We start from the raw sequence: 26,383 nt of genomic DNA, 5'->3' as shown, positions 1-26,383 counted from the left end.
AGTTCTTTCATCTGAAGATGGAGGTAGTAGAAATATGTATACACGTTAGGTTCTTTTTTTTTTTTTCCCGGTAGTTTATGTAAAAATTATTTGACCAAAATGTAGAAAAAGTGATTGAATATGATACAGTTGCAAGAATCTAAATGAAGTGTGGGTTTTATTCCATCACACAATTTGCAATTTGCTAGTGCATATCCTGGGTAGTGTGATGCATAATAAAAAGGAACGAGCGGCAGATGAGTCAGATAAGCTAGAAGCAGGGTGGTTTTTAGTCAGAATTGTAAACTTGAGTTGGCTCCCCATGCTGCTGGGGAATATGGAATGTTTCAGCTCTGAGATGTTAAGGGAGACAGCAAAAATATAACAAAGCAAAAACATGCAGCCCTGTCTACAAAAATAATCCATATCCAGTCTAATCAGGAGTTTCCTGGTCTTTTATTAACTTGGCTCTGAAGAAGGAATTAAAGTCCTAGATAAATAAATCTTCAATTTGTCATTTTCCTATCTTACCATTTTTCTACTAATTTACCAATCTTCCCTACAGTACAGACGAGATGAAGTTAAGCCAGTTGCTTTTTCTCTGCTGCCAGAGAAGCCACTTCTGCCCAGTATTTATTAATAGAAAAATGCTCTTGCTCAATTATTGATGGCTAGAAGTCTTTTTGATAGGCTTCCCTGAACAGGACTAAATTCTACTATATTCATTCCTGCTGAGTGGATGACCTCATATCAGAGTAAATATTATGACAATTTCCCAAGCATTTTCATGCCGACTGCTCAGAGGATGTTTGTTCTGCGTGGTAGAACAAACCTAATCATGCCAGGATGATTAGATTAATCTCTCTGTGGTTTATGACTTCCCACAATAGTGTCCCCTCTCCTCACCCCCACCCCCGGGTTTCTTTGCTGTGTACCGAAAGTTCCCACCCATTTAAATGTGGTGGTCCCTGGCTTCCTGTCGTGTGTCCAACCATGGTCCAGAGGTTCTATTCTTCAACCTTTTAAATTGACCAGTGACTACGTAGATATTGGAGTCTGTTTTGCAAGTGTGGGATTGTCTAACCTCCCAGGAACCAAATGCCCCCAGTCTTAAGAGACGATGTTCAATAGGAAACAGCTGCCTACCTTAGGAAGAAACACAATTTAAGAATAAAAATAGAGCTGAAATAGCTGGTGCCAACAGGGACAAAAGGAAGGAATTAGATTTAACTGGTGCTCAAAGCTCCTGTGATACAAAATATTTGGTCACATATTCATAATTCACTTGACATTTCCAGCAAAGCACAGACGCAGTAACACAAGAAACTTCTTATGAGAGGAGAAAAACATGAAAATCTGGAGCTTCTGTAGGAACAAGGCACTTCTGTTTTGCTTCTAGACAGTGAAGTTCATTTAGTTTCTGGCTCATTGTCTGCTGTAAGTCCACGTTCTCTTCTTTGGCCTGGGCAAGATTTTCTTCCAGGTCATCCACTGTCTTTTCCAGTTTTGCAACTATTCCGTCCGCAAATTCAGCATGGGTCTCAGCCTCTTTGAGTTTGTCAAATAGAAGTTTAATTTCGTCTTCATATTTATCCTCCTTTACAGAATACTTTTCAGATGCAGCCTGCAGCAACTTCGAGTTGTTAGTGACATTCTTGACTTCTTCCAGTTCCCTCCGCACGCTCCTCTGCCCTCTCCAGCTCACCCTCCAAGATGACCAACTTACTAGCTACCTCCTTCTACCTGTGTATTTGTGGTGGGCCTCCTCCGCAGTGCGCTTGGCCTTGGAGCTCCAGCTCCTGGATCTCCATCTTCTCATCTTTCGTGGTCCGGTTTTCTATCACCTTCATTCCTCTCTCGCTCTCATCAGCAGCCTTTTCTGCCTCGTGGTTCTTGAGAGCTGCCCAACTCCTCAACCAGTTGGATGCGATTGAGAGCTGCCACATCCTCTTTGGCTTTCTCACCTTCTCCAGAGAGTAGCAGGCGCTCTGCTTGTCTGGACTCCGTCAGGTCAAGAGAGAGCTGCAGCAGCCCCACTAGGCCCAGAGCCTTTTGGCTGAGCCCCTACCACCCCCACTCCCGCCCCCCACCCCCGTCCTTCTCCGCCCTCTCCCGCCCCTCCCGCAAGTTAGTTTTCATTAGTGTTAGTTGGCGTGGGTCACGGCTAGTTTCTAAGGGATTGGCTACATGGAGAAGTTTATTTTTATCGTTTATTGTGCAGAAAGACAGCAAAATAATCCAACCCAAACTCCTGAAGACGAGATTGGAATCCAGAGATTGGAGCCAGAAGGGCAGGTACTAATTCTATAATGAGAGGGAGATTCTAAATGAGAGATGGAAACAAATGCTAAGAACCAGTATAGAACTGGATCAAAGTAGGAGAAATCTGGGAACAACAGAATGAATCTAGGACTAGTGTCATGAATATTATTGGCTGTGGGGAGTGATAGTGATGTTAGACTGGGTTGAAGCCAACTATTTCCTGGTTCCCTCCTACTTCAGTGATCAAGCATTCATTATCTGTCTCTTTTATTGGTCATTACTCTCTACCCTTCAAATATGTATTTTATAAATGTTCTTCCTCCTTTGGCAATTCAATGCCTAAGGGCTCCCACATCTATATCATACTGGCTAACTACACCTTATTTTTTTTATTGATTTATAAATATATTTCAATGATCTACTTCAAATATACATTTTTGGTTGAAGTATAATTGACATATTATATTAGTTTCAGATTCAATTCAGATTCATAGTGATTTGATATTTGTATATATTGTGAAATGATCACCACAATAAGTCTGGTTAACATCCATCACCATACATAGTTACAAGACCTTTTCTTTTCTTGTGATAGGAACTTTTAAGATCCTATCCTGTTAGAAACTTTCAAATATGCAATACAATATTATGAACTATAGCCACCATGCTGCACATCACATCCCCACGACTTACATATTTTACAATTGGAAACTTGTTCCTTACTTCTAAGCTCTTGGTCCATATACTCATTTATGTACATTGTATCCTTCAGATTACTCCACAGATATCTCAAATTCAATATGTCCAATATAGTATTATGATCTATGCAAATTTGCTCTTCACTGCGTAAGTCTTACTTATGCAGTTACTATTCCCTCAGTTACCTAACCTAGAAATTAGGTAACTTCTTCCTCTTTCGGGATCAAGTCCAATTGTTTCTGTTTCTGAAATGTCTGTTCTTTCCCAGGTCCTCAGACCTCATTTGGAGTATCATCAAGGGTAGTTAGCCAATGTCCTTCTTCCGCTTAATTCTTCCTCCCCAATCCATCCTTCACATCGCTTACAGAATAAAGTTGCTTACAGAATTGTTTATAAAATAGTTTAGAATGTTTTACTAGTCATTGTTTCCAAATGTGCTGGCCACTTTTATGCTTCTGGTACTTATATGAAGTTGTTTCTCCCCATCTGAAATGCTCTTGACATGTCTGCTATTCTACTGGGAAATTAATACCCATTTCAAGTTTCCGCTGTAGGGTCACCACAATGTGAAGCCTTAACTTACCTTCCCTACTGCTTAGCAAAAATAATTGCTCTCTCATCTGTATTGACATAACATGTTATACTTATATCTCTTTTGGCACTGTTCATATTTTTATTGCTATTTAAGCCTGTGTCTGCTGCTAGATAATGATCTCCTTGGGGCAAGGATCCTGAATTATTCATTCTTATAGTCTCAAGACTTCAAAAGTCTTGATGGAAACCTTAACTGTTGAATTGTTTAATACTAAATCTGCCAATACTATAATGTATATATCTCTATATATATGTCTCTCTATATATGAGTATGTATATGTATATATGCATATATATGTGTACATATAAATACATGTATATATGTGTATATATATATACATACATATATACATACATATTGGGGTCTAAAATAAAAGATGTGAAACTAATTAGCTTTATTTGGCATGTTAAATTACATGGGATGCATTGTCAAATAAAAAATGATAATTCTTAGGTTAAAAAATATATATATGTGTGTATATATATATATACATATATATATGTGTATATATATATATATACATATATATATATGTATATATATATATATATATAAATAATTATATAAATACTGTGGCCCCCTAAAAAATATATGTGTGTGTGTGTATATATATATACATATATATATTTATATATGTATATAAAATAGTATTGCATACTATTTTAATGCAATAATTAGAATAATTTAACTTTAATAATTATGCCTTTAGCTAATCTAAAGAATGAATAAGTAATACCATAATTGATTTTCATTTATTAAATGCTATACTGATTTAAATTTGATATGATAATATTAAATAGCACAGACAAGTGAAAAATTCTAAAAGTATCATTAAAAAATACAATCCAAGGACTTGATACAAATTTACTAAAAATTTTTCTTCCATATTTTCATGTCTAAATGTAAGAGAGATAACATAGCCACTATAAATGAATATTTATGACATCCACACCGACTGTATTAGGGTCATGAAGTTGGAAAATCATATGTGAATGCCATTGATACAGCTAAATATTGAGGATATTTTTATCAATGCTGTACATGTGAGAGCATTACTGGATTCAGAGGAGAATGATTAAGCTTCATAAAGTGAAGAAAATGCAAATGATGATGGTTGTCTAGATTCACTGTTTATAAACCTAAAATAAAGAAAAAAATACAAAAGTCTCACCCCTGAGTTAGCTCATTAATTCATTTTCATTCAATTAATATTTATTAGGCACTATGCTATTTCACAAGGGTATAAAATTGAATTGACAGAGTCAAACATCCTGCCAGCTGTCTAGTTGATATGTGGACATATAAACCCCTAAATGCCATTGTTTTTCTTGGACTAACTTCTTCACATCGTTCATAAACAAATACATTAGTTAGGATAACTAACTTCAATTCACATACATTAGTTAGGATAATTTTGGTGACCAAACAAGCAAACAAACAAACAAACCATTCAAGGTTCAAACACAATCGAAGTTTATTTCTTGTTTATCAGGTTGGGGAGGAGTAAATAAATGGACAAGGGAAAGTGTCAGCTCTATTCAGTGATCTGAGGAGCCTGACTGATGAAGGCTCTGCCATATTCATCTTGTGGCATCTAAGGTCTCCAAATAGCAGAAGCGGATAAAAGCATGGAGGAAGTTTTACTGGGCAGGCTTGGAAGTGGTGTGTTTGTTTTCCTTCTGTTCATATTTTACTGGCTAGAACTCAACTTGGTTACGGTACATGGCCACCACCCCTAATTGTATATGAAGCTGGAAATGTTATCTAGCTGTGTGCCCAATAAGAGGAGGAGATATTGAATTTACAGTCTTCACCCTATTTCATTGTCACCACTGTGAATCCAGTGTCAGTACCCCTCTGACATGCTTTTACGTCACCCTGTATTTTCTTTGTCAAATCATCATCTCTCTCTTTTTACTTTGTCCCATTTCCCACTAGACTGGAAGCTCCCTATAGGCAGAGACTGTCAGACTTGCTTCCAATTGTATTTCTAAATCTTAGCACAGCTCCCAACATAGTATAGGCACTTAATAAATATTTATTGTTATTAAACTGTCTGTTTTCTCTTCTTCATCTCCTGTTCACTCCCCAACTCACTGGAATCCACTTCTGTGCACACCACTCTGTGGAAACTGCTCTCGCCAAGTTACCAAAGATGACAAGGTCTCTCTGATCTCTGCCTGATTCGATTTGGTACTTGACACTTCGTTTTGATAGTCCTCTTTCAGATTTACTTCTGAGTTTTTCAACTTTAACTTCTCAATTCTTTTAGTCTTTTTAATCAAATGCTTTTTTTAAAACATTTTTTATTAGTTTCAGGTGTGCAAAACAATATAATAGACATTTATCGTTTATATCCCTCACACAGTGATAACTCCCTTCCCCCAATCTACTACCCCTCTGACATCGCATACAGCCATTATATTTCCACTGTCTCTATTCCTAATGCTGTACTCCACTTCTTGTGTGTTTATATATATAAAATTGTAGTTTTTAATTTCTCAATTCTTATGTGGACTCCTTTTCTATAAAGTTGTCTTGCAAAGGAGCGCTCTTGGGTGGTTAGTGACTGCAACCTCATAGATAAAGGGAAGAATATATTTTTAAAAGACCGGAGGGCCTGGAGAGGAAATGCTGGATGCTGGAGATGGGGTGTATGGAGAGGGAGAGAGAGAGAGAGAGAGAGAGAGAGAGAGAGAGAGAGAGGAGACAGGAGGATAAAGACAGTTATAAAAACAGAGATAGAAATAGCAAAAGAAACAGATGACTGATACACAAAAAGAAGAGAGGGGGTGGAGAGACAAAGGGACACAAAGCAGGCAGCTGAGAGACTGAAGATACCAGGAAAGGAAAGCATATTTGTTAAAGAATGATTTCTGAGGAAGCAGGAAGACGCTAATGGGATTAACGGTGAAAAGAGGCAATCATTCTTCATGAAAGGGCAAAATTGAGAAAAACGCTTTTTATTCTTTTGTTTGCAGTGAACCATGTGTAATATATTGTGTAACATTTCTTCACTAACATCCCAAGTAGAGGTAGAGATTTGAATGGCCAAGGAAGTCTTTGGACTTGAAGCTATATATGAAAAGGAATTGAGATGAGACATGGGGCAAATGTTAGAGACGAGCATTAGTCACAGAGCAATTCTTGTACAATTGCTATTTCTCTGCTTCTTGGCGCTTTGAGGAGGATGAAACTCATTGGTTGAAGTGCCTTATAAATGACACCTTTTCTTTTGGTAAATATGGTAACAAGTGGGGAATAAAAACTTAGACTCAGCTACTATCTCCATAGCATACAACTCTTCTAATGGTGTTCATAGATCTTTGCTTCTTTTATAGCTCATTATAAGTTTTTAATATCTATATTCATTTGTTTTGTCCTGAAAGCAAACATGAACTTTCTAGAACAGAGGCAGAGTATTGTTACTTATGGCAATAACTGTATCAGTTACCCATGTCTCCTTCTCCCCTCTCAAGGCTTTGCTATAAAAGCCAGATGTAATCCTGTGCATGCAAAGTTTTTACACTCCCTAGAAGAAATTATGAATGTTCAGAGTTTATATAAGAACTTCTACACAGCTGCCACCACCTCCTCCTGAGAGATTGAGAGAGAGGGAGATGAAGAGGGAGTCAGAGTGCTAGATATCTAATATTCCCAGTATAAACAAGTCTCTGGGAAGAGAAAGGAAAGGTCCCTATTTTATAATCTGTTGGAATGTAAATGTAATATTTTACTTAAATTTTAAGTGCACATGGTGTGGGTATATATATATATACATACTTATTTTTCTGTGTGCATAAATCAAAATAACCCCACTAACACACCAAAAAAAAAAGGCAGCAGTAATTTGGTACTTCTTCAAAACCATATTGCTAGCTTCTGTTGTATGCATTCAAAAAATATTTAATAGTTTAGTTTGGAAAACAATAACAGCACAAGAAATACAGTAGAGATTCAGTGGCTATTTTCACCCTATTCTCTGACAAGCTGAGCACCTGATAACAATTTTCCTTGGTTATAAGAAAGGATGTCAGAGTAACTTAAACTTTTGCCAATTAAGAATTTTAAAAATATGAAATATAATATATCTTTGGAGAATAAGAAGAATGTGCATTAATATGATTGAAAAAAGAACGCTATTCTTTACTTTTGTCTTCACGTCTGTGTCCTGATAGTGCAATAATTTGCCTTTAAGTCAGAAACTACATCTATTTCATTCTAGTCCATTGAATTTACTTATGTATTTAGCACTTAATATGTTCCAGGCACTGTGCTAAATGCTGGAACTACTGTCATGAGCAAAAACGGATATGGTTCTCTGTCTTCTAAATGTTTGCTTAGTAGATAGGACCCAATTATAGATACCTCTATTAGATAGGATGTACCCTAAGATAGTCTAACAAACAGACTTAAAGTACAGTGGCTTAAACACTTTTCTCTCCCATAAAAGTCTGAGCTGCTGTATAGATCCAGGAGATAGGGGGATTCTGTTTCACAAGTTCCCCCAGAGACTCAGGAATCTTAACAGTGTTTTTCTTGTCCACATGGCCGAAGCCACTAAGGTAACACTCCAGTTTGTAGGAAGAGATACAAAGCATGTAGAAAGCAAGCAACCTATCTACTTGTATAAGGATAGGACCCAGAAACTGAATATTTCACTTCTGCTTCCTATCCATCATCCTGAACTTAATCACAGGGTTACATCTGGCTGCAAGGAAAGTGGGAAGATATCTTTTCTGTGGAATGCCATGTGCCTATCTAAACTAGGAAGGTTCTTATAACTATGAGGAAGAGGATAGTTCTTGGAAGACCATTAGTCTCTGAAATAATAAGTTTTCACTTTCTGGATCTGATAACTAATTTTCAGTCCCTCTTCTTGTTTATCTGACTTTGACTTTGGGGCCCTGCTTCAAATCAATGTGGGTTTTCGTTCTTGATCCATCTAAATTGTGTCGTAGCCAGCTGCCTTATATGGATTAGGGACACTTGATTCTCAAGAAATGCCACAATGTAACATAAGTTCTATGAGAAATAAATGGATTAGTGTCCTGCTAGTCTGATGCAATCACCCTGTCTTGTCTCCTTCACCCTGTTTTCCCAAGATCTTTCACAATGTCTGGAACATAAGAGGTACTGAAAAAAACACTTCGTTGAATGAATAATGAATGAATGAATGCCATATGTTATATGAATGCCTCTGATTTATGTTCCTTTTTTTTCTCCTTATTTTATTTTCGTTCAACTCTGAGTCACATTGTCAAGGTCAGAAAGAGAACCAGGCACAGGGCTTTTAACAAGGCTCTGAATATTTTCAGGACCAGAGTTATTGTTTGCATTTCGCTCACTTTCTGTTTTATAATAACTATCCACGATATTTGAGGACATTCGTATACTTAAAAATATGTGAATGTATAAAAAAGAACACAAATATCATCTAACTACTTATTTTACCAATGGAAATCTGGGTCCCAGATAGAGAAATGTTTGCCAGTTGTCATATAAATTATTCATATCACTAGAGCCTTTGACATCCAATCACTGTTCTTTTTAATATCACGTCGATCCTTTGATTCTGAACTGTTATGTGACTGGTAGATCTGAGTCTTATACTCCCATCGGCTTCCTCTAAAAGAAGTGCACATTCTTCTCCCTTAGTACTGGTTTCCTTGGCCTGCAGCCTCAGCATTGGACTCTCCTGGACACTTGTTTGAAATGCAAATTATTGAGTCACACCCCAGTCTCAGAAACTCTGAAACTCTGAGGCCCAAGCCCAGCCCTGTGGGTTTTAACGAGCTCTCCAGGTGATTCTGATCTCACTCAGGTTTCAGAGCCGGTACTGTATCAACAGGACAGCACACAGCATGTATTAAGACATCATATGTGATGCAGAAAGCAGTAACCAAAGCTACCAATTAGTACCTGTGATGCTCCATTCTCCGTGCTAGATACTATATGTACCTACTCTCATTTAACCATCACAGTAGTCTGGCCAATAGTTATTATTATCTGTATTTTATAAACGAGGAAACTAAGGCTTAGAGAGGTTAGATTGCCCCCCACTCACACACCCACTAAGATTACATCATTAGATATTGGCAGGGATGAGATTTTTAGCTCACATTGTCTTAACTCCAATGACCATGTATTTTCTGAAGCACTGCTCTAAAAAACTGTACTGTATTATAATTTACTCATTGAGAGGTATGGAAAATAAAAGTATCTGATATTTGAAACACAAAGATTTCAGGACCATGAACTGCATTCAAATTTTCTCTAGTTATAATGTGTTTATTACGATGGCTGTTTTAAATTCTAACAGCCTTCTTTTGGTATTGCTGGTATATGCAAAACTGTATTTTGCCAGGAAAAAAAAAAGTCAGCTTTCTTTAAGTAATTTGCCTCCTCTGTTTTTGTAGTTCGTACAACTTGGTACATAAGTGGTATGGTAGAGACAAATGTGTAATCTTCAAAGTTGATGTTCCTCCCAGAAAGCCCTGCTTTGGAATTTCCTCATGGTCATTAAGGAAGGGGCTTCATTCTGAGTGTATCTGAGAGTCTACATGGCCCCAAATATCCCAGTCTCTCCAAATGAGAGGAGAATTGACTCTGGGATAAATTAAATACTATGTATCCCATAGTATATCATTCCCAGGTCACTGGGGGACCAGTTGACTCATCTCTCCTCAAAGTTACTGATGCATAAGGATACCTGGGTGTCTAGAGCGTAGATGGTGAAACCTCAATACACTTTCTTATTTGACCTTTTATTTTTCTTTACCTGTGAAGAGAGTCCTGAATAAACATTGCCACTTTATAATTTGCCTAAAGTGGGTAGCTCTGGTTATTGCTAGGAAGAAAATCTGGAGACTGTTGTCAGAGCTTCAAATTTTTCCAGAGAAGCAGGGTATATGTATATCTGCTATACATGTATATGCATATGCTATATACGAGTACATATATGTGTCTATCTGTGTATATATATTCCTGTGTGTGTGAAATCCTATACTGAAATTTTTGTAACTAATCCAATTATTTTAACACTGTAGGCAAAAATCTACATTTGGGGGCTAGTTATAATCATTACATGTTTACTTTACATTTTCTATAAACTTTTGGTGACGGACTTTTAATATTTGCTCCTTCAAGTTCACATTTATTTAGCAGCATAATTTGAGTTAATTTTATCACCCATCTGAAGTTCCCTACTTTTTGAGTGACAGTTTGGAGATTAGAAAGCAAACAACAAAGAAACCTGGATTTAAATCTGGCTGGGTTGGCACAATGCCATCACCACACATTAGCGAGTAACCTGAAGTAGATTAATTATCATATCTGATCCTTGTTTTCAGTGTCAATAAAGGCGCATAAAAAGTGCCCAGCACAATCTTTGAGTGTACAGTAAACAGTTAATTCCTGTACTTTACCCTCTTTAACTATAGCAAACAATTATGAAAAACAAAATGGGTTTTCTCAAAAAATCTAAAGGAACTAGCAAGATTTCTTTTTTCTTCCCCAGAAAATAAAATTTCTACAAATAGTTTTGAGTAAACAGTGCTAGTCAATGAAATAATTGTAAAAATAATAACAAGTCATTTATATGTTAGTTGCTTTCCTTTTTTTTTTTCTTTTTTTTTTTTTTTGGTTGTAATCTCTTACATTTTTGTTAATTAAAATAGAAGGAGAAAAACAAGCTTCCAGTAGTACTATTTTGACCTATCCTGTGCTCAAAAAGGGCAAGATTGTATACTAACTCTCTGGAAGCAGCTGAATTGCCAGCTCTGGGGAGTTCATACAGCTATTTGGGTCCATCTGTTGATGCTTGAAGATAATGATGTAATTTGGAGTCCTAAGACAAAGGAGCAGAGCAGATAATCTAACTGGATTATCTGGATCATCAAAAGGATGAAATTTATATTACTTTTTTTGGTGGTTTGCTTGTAATACCTTCATAATTGAGTTTGTTTTCCCCCTATGGAACGATTAAAATCCAGCTGGATAACTCCTTTGTACTTGTTCCATGTCAGAAATTGCAACTGATTTAGAATTAAGTGAAAACTCATTGGTAACTGGATAACTAAATTCACTGCTAAAACTTTTTTACTTGAGATCTGTCTTGTTCCATTCAGGCTGCTATATCAAAATACCATGAACATTGTGGCTTATAAACAACAGAAATTTATTTCTCATAGTTCTTGAGGCTGGAAGTCTGAGATTAGATCACCTGCATGGTCAGGCTCTATGGCTGGTAAGAGCCTGCTTCCGAGCTCATAGATGGCTATCTTTTCAATGTGTCATCACTTGGTGAAAGGAAGCAAGCTCCCTCGGGACTCTTAGAAGTTCCAACCTCGTGATCTCATCTAATTCTAATTACCTCCCTAAGACCCCACTTCCTAATACCATCACATTACGAGGTAGGGTTTCAACATATGAATTTAGCAGGCAAGGACAAAAACATTCAGTCTATACCAAGGTCTGTGGGGGACTCACCCTTTAGTAACCCCCAAGTCATACCCTTGTATAACCCTTTCCTCTTGGGCACAGATAGAACCTGTGACTTACTTCTAGTCTATAAAGTATGGCAAGGGTGATAGGATCGTCACTTCCTTGATTAGGTTATGTTAGAAGACTGTCTATCTTATGAGACTGAGTGAGAAATTCTCTTGCTGGCTTGGAAGAAATAAGACACCATGTTACAAGTGGGTCATGAGTCTGTGACTTGGAGGTGGCCTCTAGGAGCTGGTAGGAGCCTCCGGCTGGCAACTAGCAAGGAAATAGGGACCTCCATCTGATGACCACAGAGACTGAATTCTTCCAACAACCATGTGGACTTAAAAGAGAACCTTGAGCTCCAGAAAGTTCCTTCAGCCTGACAACACCTTGACTGTAGCCTGTGAAACCTTGAGCAAAGGGTATAGGTACGCTTTGCATAGACTCCTGAGCCACAAAATCTCTGACATAATAAATGTTCGTTATTTTAAACCATTAAATTTGGGGTAACATATTATGCAGCTTGGGAAACTAATACAAGGTCATTTTATTTGCCTTCCTCAGGCTTCCTCAGTTATTTTTTATAAGTGGATGAGATTCTTGGAAGCACGATGTCTTGGAAATGTTTCAGACACACCTATATTCCCATAACTGGAAGATTTTAGACAAATTTATGTCTGATGGTTACTGAGCCATAAATTTGTTAGGATTAGAAGTATGATCACAGACTCTAGCATTCAACATAACAGATTTCAGCCTCGACTCTGCCACTTATTAGTAGTGTGAGCTGAAGCCTCCAGAGCTTCTCTTTTCTAATTTGCAAAATGGTGATAATAATATCTACATCATAGGATTATGTAACATTATGTGTGGATTAAATTTTATAAGTAAAATGCAAAATGCAGTATGTGACACGTATTAGATGCTCAATGAATTTTGGTTTTCTTGCTTCCTCCACAAACCAACACAGACACACACACCCGCACACACACACACTCATACACTCACACACCTGTGTGCACACCCACACCCACAGACATATAAAAGAAGTGGTAATAACTCTTTGATCTAATAAAAGATTAGTCTCTGTTCTTGTCTGGTCTTGATATTTCTTTTAGTCTGTCTAAATGTGAATTATGCTTAGCTGGTTTTCATTCTATCTGTATTATATCAAAAGATTAAGTATATTCTACAAAGCTTTGTTTTCTCTCATCAGCTCTATAAAATACCAGGCAGGGCCTATGCCCTTGTTACCCAGGAATAGCTTCCCTTTCTGTTTGTGAGATGCCATAGCTCAGTGTTAATTTCTCTTTCTTGCATGCTTGACTGGTATTCTTTGCTATCATGAGGAGAGAATGGTGCTTTAAACTTCCTTTGTCCAGAAAGAATAACTTTTGATGGTGTTTAACCTGAACACAAAATTCCCCCCACCCCTGACAAAGATATAGACTTCATGACACAATTTCCTCAGGTAACAGCAGTCTTGGGGATTGATTATCTTGTGTCATTACATCTGATATGTGTGCTGCAGTGTTTTATTCAGTGGTCAAGCATCTTACGTTCACCATGGGACTATAATTTGTATAACTTTTTGTAAGATAGTAGCATCATATTTTGTAAACAATATCCTTTTTAACAGTTTCATAATTTCTTCAAGTAAATTCTGCAGATTAACCATGCTGAGCTTGAATTGTATATTTTAGTGTGGCTGAACTCTTTAAAACATGGGACAGATCTTATAGAACCTGAGTCACAAATAAACTGTGTGTGACTTTGTATAAGTTAATTGTCTTTATTAGCCTCGATTTCCTTATGTCTTAATAAAATCAGGCTATTGGATTAGTGATTAAAATCTTCGTAGCTAAAAATGCACAGCCTTGATATGTAGACCATTTACTATTGATAGCAATGCACGATATGCTTTTAATTCCCTTTTGAAAATTGCTACTGACAAGTACAGTGCTTTCAGCACTTTGCAAAGTATTATATTTATTTTGCATCTGGTAGGAAGCAGAATCTGGGAGCCTGGAAAGTAATTACCAAGTCTCAAGTTTCAGGCAGCCAGTGTGTGTGTGTGTGTGTGTGTGTGTGTGTGTGTGTGTGTGTGTGTGTGTGTGTGTGTGTGTGTGTGTGGTTAATTATGCCAACGGGCTAGAGAGAGAATGGGGAAATGGGGTGGAGACTCATGTTATTTTGCAAGATTCGATGATTCATTGCTATTAACTGAAGTTTGAGTTAAACAATTTAAATCTAAAATTTATTTAGAGGCATGAATAATTACACTTGTTAATATACATGGGAAGAGAACGGTTATTGAATCTAGAGCTAGGGATACTTAATTTGGAGAGAAGTTGACTTTTCAGGGAGATGGAGGAATTGTCACATATTTGAAGACACCCCTCTGTGTTAATAAATGAGTAGACTTACTCAGTTTGGCTCCAGAGAACATACATAAGTTAGTAGAAGTTAGATTTCAGTTCAATTTAGGAAAGAACTTGATCAAAGTCAGAGCCATTCATCAATGGGTTGTCTTCATTGTGAGGGTGTAAAAACTGTTTTTAAGCAAAAGCTACCTGGATGACTATCTAAGGATGTTGTATTTTACAGGGAATGTTGGATTAAATGAATTCTTAACTTTTCTTCTCATTCTCAACTTATATAGTTTTTTGTTGCCTTAGAAACATTATTTTTAAGTTACCTTTTTAGGCAGAGAATCTACTATTGTAATCGAAGGTGGTCTTCTGTTTAGAACCGGAATGGATTATCTCCTCAATTTATTCCTACGCTGTCAGTAAGTACTGATTCTCCAGTGGAGCCACAGTGAAGATGTCTGGCTCTGTATCCAAAGTCTCAAACTAAAATCCTGGCTGCATATCCTGGATTCATATGTGTTAACACTCACAAAAAGAGCTTCTTAAAATTCAAACTTCTCTAAACACAAAACTGTAGAAACACATCTTAGTCCGTTTGGGCTGCTAGAACAAAATGCCATCGACTGGGTGGCTTATAAAACACATAAATTTATTTCTCACAGTTCTGGAGACTGGGAAGTTCAAGATCAAGGTGCCAGTAGACTTTGTATCTGGTGAGGATCTGCTTTCTGGTTCATAGATGGTGCCTTCAGGCACCATCATAGAACCTCACATAGCAGAAAGGAGGGATCTCTCCGGGGTCTCTTTTAAAATGGTACTAATGCAGTTTGTGAGGGGGTCTGCCTTCACGGCCTGATCACCTTCCAAAGTCCCCCTCCTCCAAATAGCATCACATGGGGCATTCGGATTTCAACCCACAAATTTGGGGAGACACAAACATTCAGGCAACCTTTCTCTAAGATAGGTCAAATAGTTTGTCCTAACTATTGGTTATGTAGACTGTTTTAGCTATGTGAAATTTTATATTATGGACAGAGCACATTTAGAATTTGCTGGACCTAAAGTTTATAAAATTTGGGAGGAACCTTCTTTAAGAAAAATTACAAATATAAAATTAAGAATGAAACCACATTATTTAGAATAAAAATTACAGGAGGGAGGGTAAGGATAAATAGAGCACAGAAGAATATTAGGGAAGTGATGGATACACATCATCACACATTTGTCCAAACCTATAGAATGTACAACACCAAAAATGAACTGCAATATAAACTGTGGGCTTGGGGAGATAATGATGTGTCAGTGTAGAGTCATCTATGTAACAGATTGATGAATTGTAACACCCCCTCTATTAAGGGATGTTGATAATGGGGAAGACTGTGGGGGGTCAGGGTGTGTATATACACATGAATATGTATACGAAGGTAGGACAGTTAAGTTCGCGAACTTTTCACTGTGTAAGAGCACGTGTGTGTGTGTGTAAAATCTCTGTACCTTCCTCTCAATTTTGCTGTGAACCTAAAACTGCTCTAAAAGTATCAAGTCAGTTACAAAAAAATAAAATCAATTATTTGGAAAAAATTACAACAAATTGCAAATTGAAAAGAAAAGCTGACAAATACCACAGAATCATAAAATCCAGAAAAATAATATTTTTATTAAATAACTGATGTAACTTCTTTTAGTGTATTTTTGGCTGCATACTCTTTGAACATGTCTTCATATGACAATGATTTTGTGATATGATCTGCTATAGAGAAAATAGAAAGAAAATTCAGTCTGTCTCCTATCATGGTTGGTCGAAATGTATCTTTTATTATTGATAGTTTAGAAAATATTTTTTAGCTTCATAATGCATTATTGATAATGTCATATACATGTTTAGAATTGTCACATTTGGGAAAAAAACTCTTTCTAGTTTCTTTTATACACAGACTGTATTAGTTAAAAAAGTTGTTCACAGACTACCTTCTGGCTTCATATATTTCAAACCTTGTTTCTCTACCACTACTTACATACCTGCATACTTCTAATGTCAGGCAGTGTTCACATGGTGATATTATTTCTGGCCCTGCCACTTCCTTTCACAAGATTGGACACCAGGTGAGTGGCCCCAGTGTTACCAATATTTTTAGAAATCATACTTATACCAGGAAAAGTTGCAATAACTTAAATACATAAATGACAGTGAAACATAATAACCCACTGAACCAAAATAAATATATTTTGAACTTAACCCCTTAGTCACATCCCCAAAATGTGTGTAGCCACTTCAATTCTACCTAATATAGAAAATAGGTAGATGAAAGGAAAGCTGGAGTATAAAGAGTCAGTGGTTTAACCCTAGAAAATTTAAGTGTAAACAGCATAAGACTTGCTCTTTTAAGCCTTATATTATTTGTAAGTTAAAGGGATTGGAGTTGAGATTAAGATCAGAAATTATAGAGGCAATTTTTTTTGCTGAACTACATGACAAAATTAATCAGTTTGACTTAGTCTTGACAATGAATTTTTGATGATTATCATAGTCAATCTGTAGTTTCAAAGGTCATATTAGCTGTGAATCTTCAATAAAATAAATATATTTGTTTAGATACATTTCCCATTACAAAAAAAATGTATTCTGTTTGGGTTTTCTTTTCAATAGTCAATAAAGGGCAATATAAAGTCATTACAAGAATAATTACTATAATCGGTATTTAACTTAAGATGCATCAGCAATAAAATTATAGAAGAATTATATCTAAGTTTTATCTGAATATGAAGGATTACTTGAGTTGCTTATTAACTCATTAATGGAGACTGTATGGACTAGAATAGTATCTTCTAACTAGAGGCGGAACAAACATGAGGTTACATTGAAGTGAAGTTCTAGGTTGGTATTTTATTGAGTTTATATTTGATAAGCCCTTTCTGATCTGCTACACTTCAGTTTATTTCATTACCCTTACTACAAATCGTCGGCTGTGTTTTTGCCAAGTTAGTTTTTCAGTCTTATTTTATAATTTAAATGTGGTATTTTGATAGTGTCAGCATTTATGTAAAATGGTATTTGAATTGTCTTATAAATAACATGATTTAAAAATATTTAGTGACAACTAGAATACTTTTTTAACATTAACATTTGACATTAGTTACTAACCTATAAACAATATTTATGCTGAAACAATTGACTAATTGCGTTTTTGGCACAGCATCCTGCCAGTAATTTGATCATAAACTTGTGGGACCTCTTCCCCCCCCCCCTCATTTTATACCTTGAAACTGCAATAAAGCTACAGTCTATGACATAAACCAGAGAAGAATTATAGTTTTGTTTTAAAAATACAGTGACTAGTACAGATGCTGAGATAAATCTGCATTAAGTAGGTATTTCTCCAACTGTGTATTTCAAAACTAATATATTAGTTTTGACGTGAATCTTGGGTGCTATTAAATCATCAAATGCAGTGCCACATTCTACAACGGTAATTCTTTATGTTTCTTATTTCCTGTATTTCTCCTTGACTCTTAAACTTTCTGTATGTCTGTTAGGTAGATAATAAAAATGAAACAAGCAAAAATAACCACCAGATTTTGTTTGTGTGTTTTCAGTTAGCAAAATGAAGCTAAATTAACTATCTGAATTGAAATTTTGTTTCTAGAAGGAATGATGCATTTGATTTGATATTAGTACCTTATTTTTAACAATTCTTCAACCCCATCAGGGCCTATAATCCACGATCTGCCATCATTTCTCTGTTCCTGACCACCCTCATGCACTCATTTTCTTCCTTACACAGCGTGTTCTGCCTCATATTATAATCTGTCCTCTATATAAACTTTCAACTATCTTCTGCTTTATTCCTTCCTGGCAAAATTCAAACACTGGTTAAATCTAACTCCTCAGCACTAAAATAGATGATGAACGTGGCTAGAGAAGAAATATGTACTTGTTTTGACTGTTGGCACCTACATTTAAGACCAACAAGGTTAAGTGGGTCTTTATTACTGCCCAGAATCTCTAGTCCATTTATGTTTCTACCATTCCATATGATAATTTTATCCTTCCACTTTTCCCTCAAAACTCTTAACTTCTCTCCCATTCTCTCTCTCAGATGATGATATTGCTTCCCATTTCACTGCAAAACTAAAAGCCAACAGAAATGAACATCCACACATCCCCACCCCCACTACCATATTTACTGGCATCAGAAGCCATTTAATCTACTTTCCCTGCTGATGTTCCATGCACAATGTTTTATCCTATATAAAGTAATCCCTACACTTGCAACTAGAACCTACTCCATTTTATCACCTCCAGCAATTATCCTCTGCCATCCTCCATATTTCCTTAAGATTAGACCTTTCCATTACCATCTAGCGTTTCCTTCTCTCATTTTTAACCTTATTTTTTGTTTATATTTTATTCCTCTATCTGTATTACCCAATATATTATAGTTCTTTGAGTACAAGAAACTTAATTTGTATATTTTTGTATCTATCACAATGAATATTAGCAAGTTTCTGCTTAATTTTGTAACATAAGACATCAATTAACATTTAAATTTAACCTTCTATGACTTTTTCTACTTTTCCAAATAAAAATATCCAATAAGTAAAAACTAATACATGGTAGAAGATCAGTAAATCTTCATTGAATGAATAAAGAGATAACCATATAACAGTCTTAAATGAACTTGGTTTTCAAAAATGAGAATTAGTTCAAACGAAAAAGAAATGCCACAATATAATTCCATTCCCCTATAGTGCTTAGCCAAAAGAAAAAGAAAGGTATTATTTTTATAATCCCGGAGGACACAGAATATCTGTTCAAATGGTTTCACTTATACATTAATATGGTGTCCTAGAATAAGATGATTAATAAAAATACATATGCACATATGTGTGCACATGCGCACGCACACATGCATACATGCATACAAAATGCTTTCATTTTTACCAATGACACAGAAAGAACCTTTGTGAGGAGAGAATTTTTATTGCTAAATGAGTTTCATACATCCTGACATTTCTCTGAACTCAGGTTGCATCACAAAGAGAACATCAATCTCTTTTCCATTTTGGTACTTAAGAGTGTTGGATGCCTTGTGTTCCTGAACTGAGCCCACATAAAGCCACAAAAGCAGGATGCAGTGGGAGGGTTGTTAAAATCAACTAGTCAGAAAATCCATTTGAGGTCGGTAAACAGGTTGTTAATGACACCAACCAACAGGAAGAGGGTGGAAAGTGCAAGGGGTGATCATGCGTTTAAGAGTAAAATCCATACTCATATTTGATTGGTGTGGTACTTTTTTGGTAGTTGTGCAAAGAAATCCCACTGTGTAGTCTCAAAGTGCCAATTTTCTATCACAGTTTAAGTATCATTTGCAGCAACATGGATGGATCTAGAGAACATTATGTTAAGTGAAATAAGTCAGAAAGAGAAAGACAAGTACCATATGATCTCACTTATATATGGAATCTAAAGAAAAGACTATGTGAATGAACTAATCAGAAACAGTTTTGGGGACACAAAGAAAAAACTGAGAGTTGTTAGATGGGTGTGGGGGGGGGAGGTTGGGGATAAGGGGAAAGGTGAAGGGATTTGGAAGGAGCTGGTAACCACAAGATGGCCTCAGGGTTTTTTTGAAAATTAATTTGGGGAAGGTATTCAATAATGTTGTAAAGATTTTGTTGGGTATCCGATGGACATGCGTCCTATTTGGGAGACCACCTCAGGGATACTGTGGACACCTGATCATGGCATTGTACACCAGAAGCTAAACATTAATGAATGCCAACTATAATTTTATATATATAATGTGATGGTTCAGTGTGAGGTCGGAGGGATAGTGGATGGGGGGAGGGGGGTTCACAGTGTGAGGGATATAAATGATGAACGTCTAAGTATTACCTTGTCTTGTACACCTGAAACTAATAAAAAAAATAAAAAATAAAAAATAAAAAAAAAGAAATAAATGCTTAGTACATATAAAAAAATAAAAAAAATAAAAAAAATAAACCTTGATGACTATGTTAACATAAAAAAAAAAGAAAGAAAAATTACAATGTGCAAATCTATATTAATAAAGTTCAAACTCTAGATGAAAAAAAAAAGATTCTTAGGGACATGGGTTATATGAGAATACTGTATAGAATACTATATAAACATTGTCTGAAATATCTTCATGCTTGTTTAAAACTAATAAAGAACAACTAACACTGCATAATTTACTAGACTTTTATCTGGTTTTACCACATAGTTCTCAAATAAATTGGTCTTATCAAAAACAATTTTGTGATTTTTCTATGCTTTTGGTTTTTAATATTTTCTGGAAGCTCATTTTGTTTCTTTTGTAAATACAAGGAGTGAATTTGAGCCCCAGATCACTCATGTACTAATTTTTTGTAAATTATTTAACCATTCTGTGCCTCAGTTTCCTTAGCTCTAGTTCAACACATTTCTATAAAGATACAGCAAGTTAATGTTAATAGCTGTCCAGAAAATAAATGCAAATTATAGTTATTATTATGAAGTGATTTTTATCAACTCTCTTAATTATCTAATTATTTAACTATTTGTTGACTGAATGTATAAATGAATGAAAGAATGAATGAACTGTAAAATTAGAGTCAGAAAGGCTGCAATCTTAGTGGAATGGCTTGCAAATATGTGTAGTTTTTGCTTTAATAATAGTTATAACAAAGAAAATGTAGAAAATTTTAATCAGTTCCCGAAAAACTAAAGGAAAATTAAGAGATCTCAAAGTTTCACAGTCATATGATGTCAATTAAATCTTAATTTTTCAAATGTGTGTTTTATATATATAGCAAAAATGTTTATATATATATATAGCATGTATATATAGCAATATATATGTAGCAAAAATGTTTTATCTTTTATTTCAAACTTGTGTAAAAGTTGCAAGAATAGTAAAAATAACTACAACAAGATTCCAATAATACTCATTTCTTATGGTTTTAGTCAGCATCAAGTGAGTTATTATATATGAATTATTAAGAGCTATAGAAGCAAATGAGTGAGAGAAAATGTACTTAGAATTAATAAATACTGGTTGTTATTATTAAGCTTTGTGTTGTCACCTGAACAGTGGGGATAATAAGAATGCCTATCTTATAAGATAATTACATGTCTAAAACTTAGAAACCCAGGCTCTTCCCAGCCTAAGTTAACAGCAGCCTATGCTACATAAATAATAAACTTCTTACTGGAAAAATCCAGTCTTGGTTTTTAGGGTTACTTAATAACACTACAATACAATCAAAATGGCCTATGCATAGTTCTTTTTTGGCCTGGAGTCAACAATTATATCAACTCTTCCCGTTTTGGGCCTACCTAGGCTTCATATCAATTGCTATCAATGTGAGGATGAATCTAGTTGATCTTTGCTGAAGCAAATCTGGTAAATCATTTGATTTTAGGAAGATATTTACTGGGGATGAAGATACGGTCACATTGTTGTTGAATAAAAAAGCTAATAAAAGTTTGGGTTAAAAAAAACACCCCAGCCTATTTGATAATCTCCCATTTTCAAACTAGAGTTTTTGTGTTTCAGGATGGGGGCCGGGCAGGAAGGGGTGCAGGTGCAGCATGCCAGCGGCACTCAAAGCCCCATGATAAACATGGCAGGTCTTTCTGGAGCTCAGATTTCATGTGAAGACTGACATGTTGATGGGGAAATGAGATTTTATGTTAAAACTAACATGGACACACATGGAATTAAAACACAGATTTTACATGAATTTTACAGATGAAGCATATGACTTGAAAATATTTAAAACTATTTAACTCATGTTTGTAGACATCTGAGACCTATAAATTCACTTGGCTTTACCATTAGGAGTAGGTCAATCATTAATTATTTACTTCTTTAACAAGTACTTATGTAGGGCCAACTATATGCCAGACACTGAACGATACTCAGTGCGAAGGTGAACAAAAATCTCTCATTGCAGCATTATTTACAATAGCCAATATGTGGAAACAACCTATGCATTCATTGATGGATGACTGGATAAAGAAAATACAGTATACACAATGGAATATTATTCAGCCATAAAAAGAAGGCAATCCTGCCATTTATAGCAATTGAGATGGATCTTGAGGGCACTCTGATAAGTGAAGTAAGTTAGACAGAGAAAGACAAATACTATGTGATCTCCCACATGGGAGATTTTAGATTTTAGATTCTAAAATAATTGAACTCATATGAGTAGATACAGAAAACATATTGGTGGTTGCCAGAGATGTGAGTGGGAGGAGCAAGGGGGATGGATAAACGTGGTCAAAAGGTACAAACTTCCACTTACAAATCAGCAAATTTTGAGGATGTAATTGTGACTGTAGTTAACAATATTGTACATTTGAAACGTCCTAAGGAAGTAGATCTTAAAAGTTCTCATTACAAGAAAAAAAATTCTAACTCTGTGAGGTGATGAATATTAACTAAACTTGTGGTAATCATTTTGTGATATACACATGGATCAAATACTTATGTTGTACACTCCAAACTAATACAATGTTATCAACAAAATGAAAAGACAACACACTGAATGGGAGAAGACATTTGCCAATGATACATCCCATAAAAGGTTAATATTCCAAAATTTATAAGGAACTCATACAACTCAATAGCAACAAAACAAACAATCCAATTAAAAAATGGGCAGAGGACTTGAATAGACATTTCTCCAAAGAGAACATACAGAGGGCCAATAGATACATGAGAAGATGCTCAGTGTCACTAAGAGAAATGCAAATCAAAACCACAATGAGCTATCACCTCACACCTGTTAAAATGGCCATCATCAATAAATTAACAAACAAGGGTTGGCGAGGATGCATGGAAAAAGGGACCCTCCACACTGTTGGTGGGATTGCAAATTGGTGCAGCCACTATAGAAAACGTGCGGAAGTCCCTCAAAACAATAAATTAAAAATGAAACTATCTTATGACCCAGCAATTCCACTTCTGCGTATTTACCTGAAGAAATCCAAAACACTAATTTGAAAAGATACATGCACCCCTATGTTTATTGCAGCATTATTTACAATAGTCAAGATATGGAAGCAAGCCAAGTGTCCATCAATAGACGAATGGATAAAGAAGAGGTGGTACATGTATATAATTTAATATGACTGTGCCATAAAAAAGAATGAAATCTCATCATTTGTGATATGAATGGACCTAAAGGGTACTATACGAAGTGAAATAAGTCAGATTGAGAAAGACAATACCTTATGATCTCACTTATATGTAGAACCTAAAGGACAAAATAAATGAACAAACAAAGCAGAAACAGACTCATAGATACCATGAAAAAAACTGATGGTTGCCAGAGGGGAGAGGGAGCTGCATGAAAAAGGTGACAGTATTAAGAAGTACAAATTGGTAGTTACTAAATAGTCACAGGGATGTAAAGTACAGAATAGGGAATATAGTCAGCAATGTTGCAACAACTATACATAGTGCCAGGTGGATACTAGACTAATTGGGGGGAATCACTGCATAAATTATATAAATGTCTAACCACTATGCTGCATGCCTGAAACAATATATATTAATATTGAATGTCAACTGTAACTGAAAAAAGAAAAAAAAATCTAAAAATCCCATGGTAATGAAAGATTGAACACACCCCTTTCTACTACTAAACTCCACTTTCTGGGTCCTGGTCTCTCACCCCACTTCTCCTGCCTGCCACAATCATTCCTGCTGGAGAAGAATTATATATAGGACACTGAACATCCTACAGGTGGGGACAGAAAAGGACAAAGCTCTGGTCTCAGTCCTAGACCTGGCTCTATAATAGTTTGGCAACAGTTTGTATGGCCACATAGATTTCCCTCCCAGAATTGTTTAATTCTTTCTACTTGTCATTTTCTATGCTACATGATATTTCATTGGGTTAATGTACCATTGGCCTAGACCTGAACACATTATCTTCATATTTTCATTGTTATGATATTGTAATAAACTCTGTCTTTTAAAAATAAATAAACGAATACAATGTTATATGTCAGTTATATCTCAGTAAAACTGGGGGTCAGGGGAAGGGGATCAAGACTCATGTAGCTCCTGCCCTCATGGGGCTTACTATTAAGTAGTAGCATAGTTTTTGTTGTTTTTTAAGTTAAGCTAACTTAATTTCATAACAACTTTATGGGTTATATTAGTTATTTTATTAACACTGTGTTACTCAAGATATTTTCTTGTAATAAAAATAAGCAGGATTCTCAGACACAAAATAATGAAGCAAGCCTTGAGAATATTATGCTAAGTGAAATAAGTCAGACTGGGAAAGACAAATACCGTATGATCTCACTTATATGTGGAATCTAAAGAACAGAATGAATGAGCAAACAAAACAGAAATAGACTCAGACATATAGAAAAAAAACTGTTCATTGCTAGATGGGATGGGGGTAAGGTGGAGGAATTAGAAAGTGCAAATTAGTAGACACAATATAGTCATGGGGATATGAAATACAATATGGGGAATATAATCAACAATGTTTTAAAGATCATGTAAGGTGACAAATGGGCACTGGACTTTTCAAGGGGATCACTTCATAGACTGTGCAGATGCCTGAAGCTGAAGGAGAATAATATTGTATGTCAACTATAAGAAAAAAAAATATATATATAGTCACAGGAGGTGGAGTATAGCATAATGAAGATAATCAATGGTATTGTAACAGTTATATAAGATGTCAGAGGGGTAGTAGCTTGGGGGAGAGGGGTTATCACTCTGTGAGGGGTGTAAATAACTATTATGTTGTTTAGTACACCTGAAACTAACACAAAAAGAAAAGAAAAAATAATGTGGTAAGGATAGTCCAATTTAGATATAACGAGAGTAAAGATGGTGAGGTATAGATTGGAAAAAAGCAAGAATTAATGCGAGGAGACTACTTTAGGGACAATCTCTGTAGTACATGTGACACATGGTAAGGGAAATGGAGTTAGAGTTAAGTGGATTGAAAATATACTTTGAAGGTAAATACAGTACATCTTCATGGTTGGATAAGGGGAGAAGATGAGAAGAGAAATATCAAGATGACTTCTACACTTGAACAAATGGGTGTTTAAGGGAAAGATTGGAAGAGGGCAATGTAAGGTTAAGAGAGAAGTCAAAGATTTTTGTTCAGCTTTGGGCATATTAATTTTCAGGTATATCTGAGACATCCAGTTAGAGGTGTTCAGTAGAGAGCTGTATATGTGAGTCAGGAACTTTGAGAAAGATTTTTAGCTACAGATAACATCTTGGCATCCGTGTAACACAACATTATTTTAAAATATGCTGCTTGGTTTGTTTAAACTTTTGTCCTTTAGCTTATATCATGCCTTCTTCCTAACATCTAAGCCCTGGGAATAAACATTGAGCAATAGCAAATATAATTTCCTACAACATTTAGAGGGTACGGAGCTAAATCCTTCAGGATTTTGGTCATTAAAGAGCACAACAACTTTGAAGATAGAAAAAAAAAACATGCAATAAAAGGCAATATGTTATAAATATACCATAACTGTAGTACAGACATTAACTGGCAGAGAGAGCTCAGTTACATAAATATCAGCCCAAATATCAAAGAGGGAAGTGAATAAAGAAAAGATAAATAGTACATCAAGAGGGACAGAGTAGTAACAAAGGAAAGAAGTCCAGGGGCATAAATAATAGCGAAGATACATTTTTAGATGTATATGTTGGGAGCTGTTTGGGGCCATTCGTACCTCGCAGTACTGCAGCATTTGTCAGACTAGTTAATGGTGGGCAGTCATGAAGCCAGAAACCCTGGGCAGGAAACTCCATGGGCTGGGCAACGGAGTTTATTCCTATCATAATTATGTGTCCTGTTGCAGGAACCATGTGGGATTCCTGTAGATCACTTAATAGATCTCATCCATTTTTCAAGTGTTAAGAAATGGTACCAACCTGTGAGCCCAATTCCACATGTAAGTCATATGGTATTTGTCTTCCTC

At 35.7% G+C, this 26,383-nt stretch overlaps 1 protein-coding gene and 1 pseudogene across 14 annotated transcripts in view; one reads left to right on the top strand and one right to left on the bottom strand.

Annotated features, from left to right (window-relative positions):
• MAPK10 (mitogen-activated protein kinase 10) overlaps positions 1-26,383 on the top strand; it is a 296,217-nt gene that overhangs the window by 175,167 nt on the left and 94,667 nt on the right. The window lies entirely within an intron of this gene.
• On the bottom strand, positions 1,310-26,270 carry LOC308495935 (annotated as a pseudogene). The gene is made up of 2 exons: positions 26,135-26,270; positions 1,310-2,015 (listed from the first exon to the last, which is right to left on the bottom strand). The product of its transcript is annotated as an uncharacterized misc_RNA (transcript).

This window comes from Rhinolophus hipposideros (genome assembly GCF_964194185.1).
Source record: "Rhinolophus hipposideros genome assembly, chromosome: 1".
In the NCBI taxonomy this organism is placed as follows: Eukaryota; Metazoa; Chordata; class Mammalia; order Chiroptera; family Rhinolophidae; genus Rhinolophus; species Rhinolophus hipposideros.
This window is presented reverse-complemented; position numbering and strand designations above follow the sequence as displayed.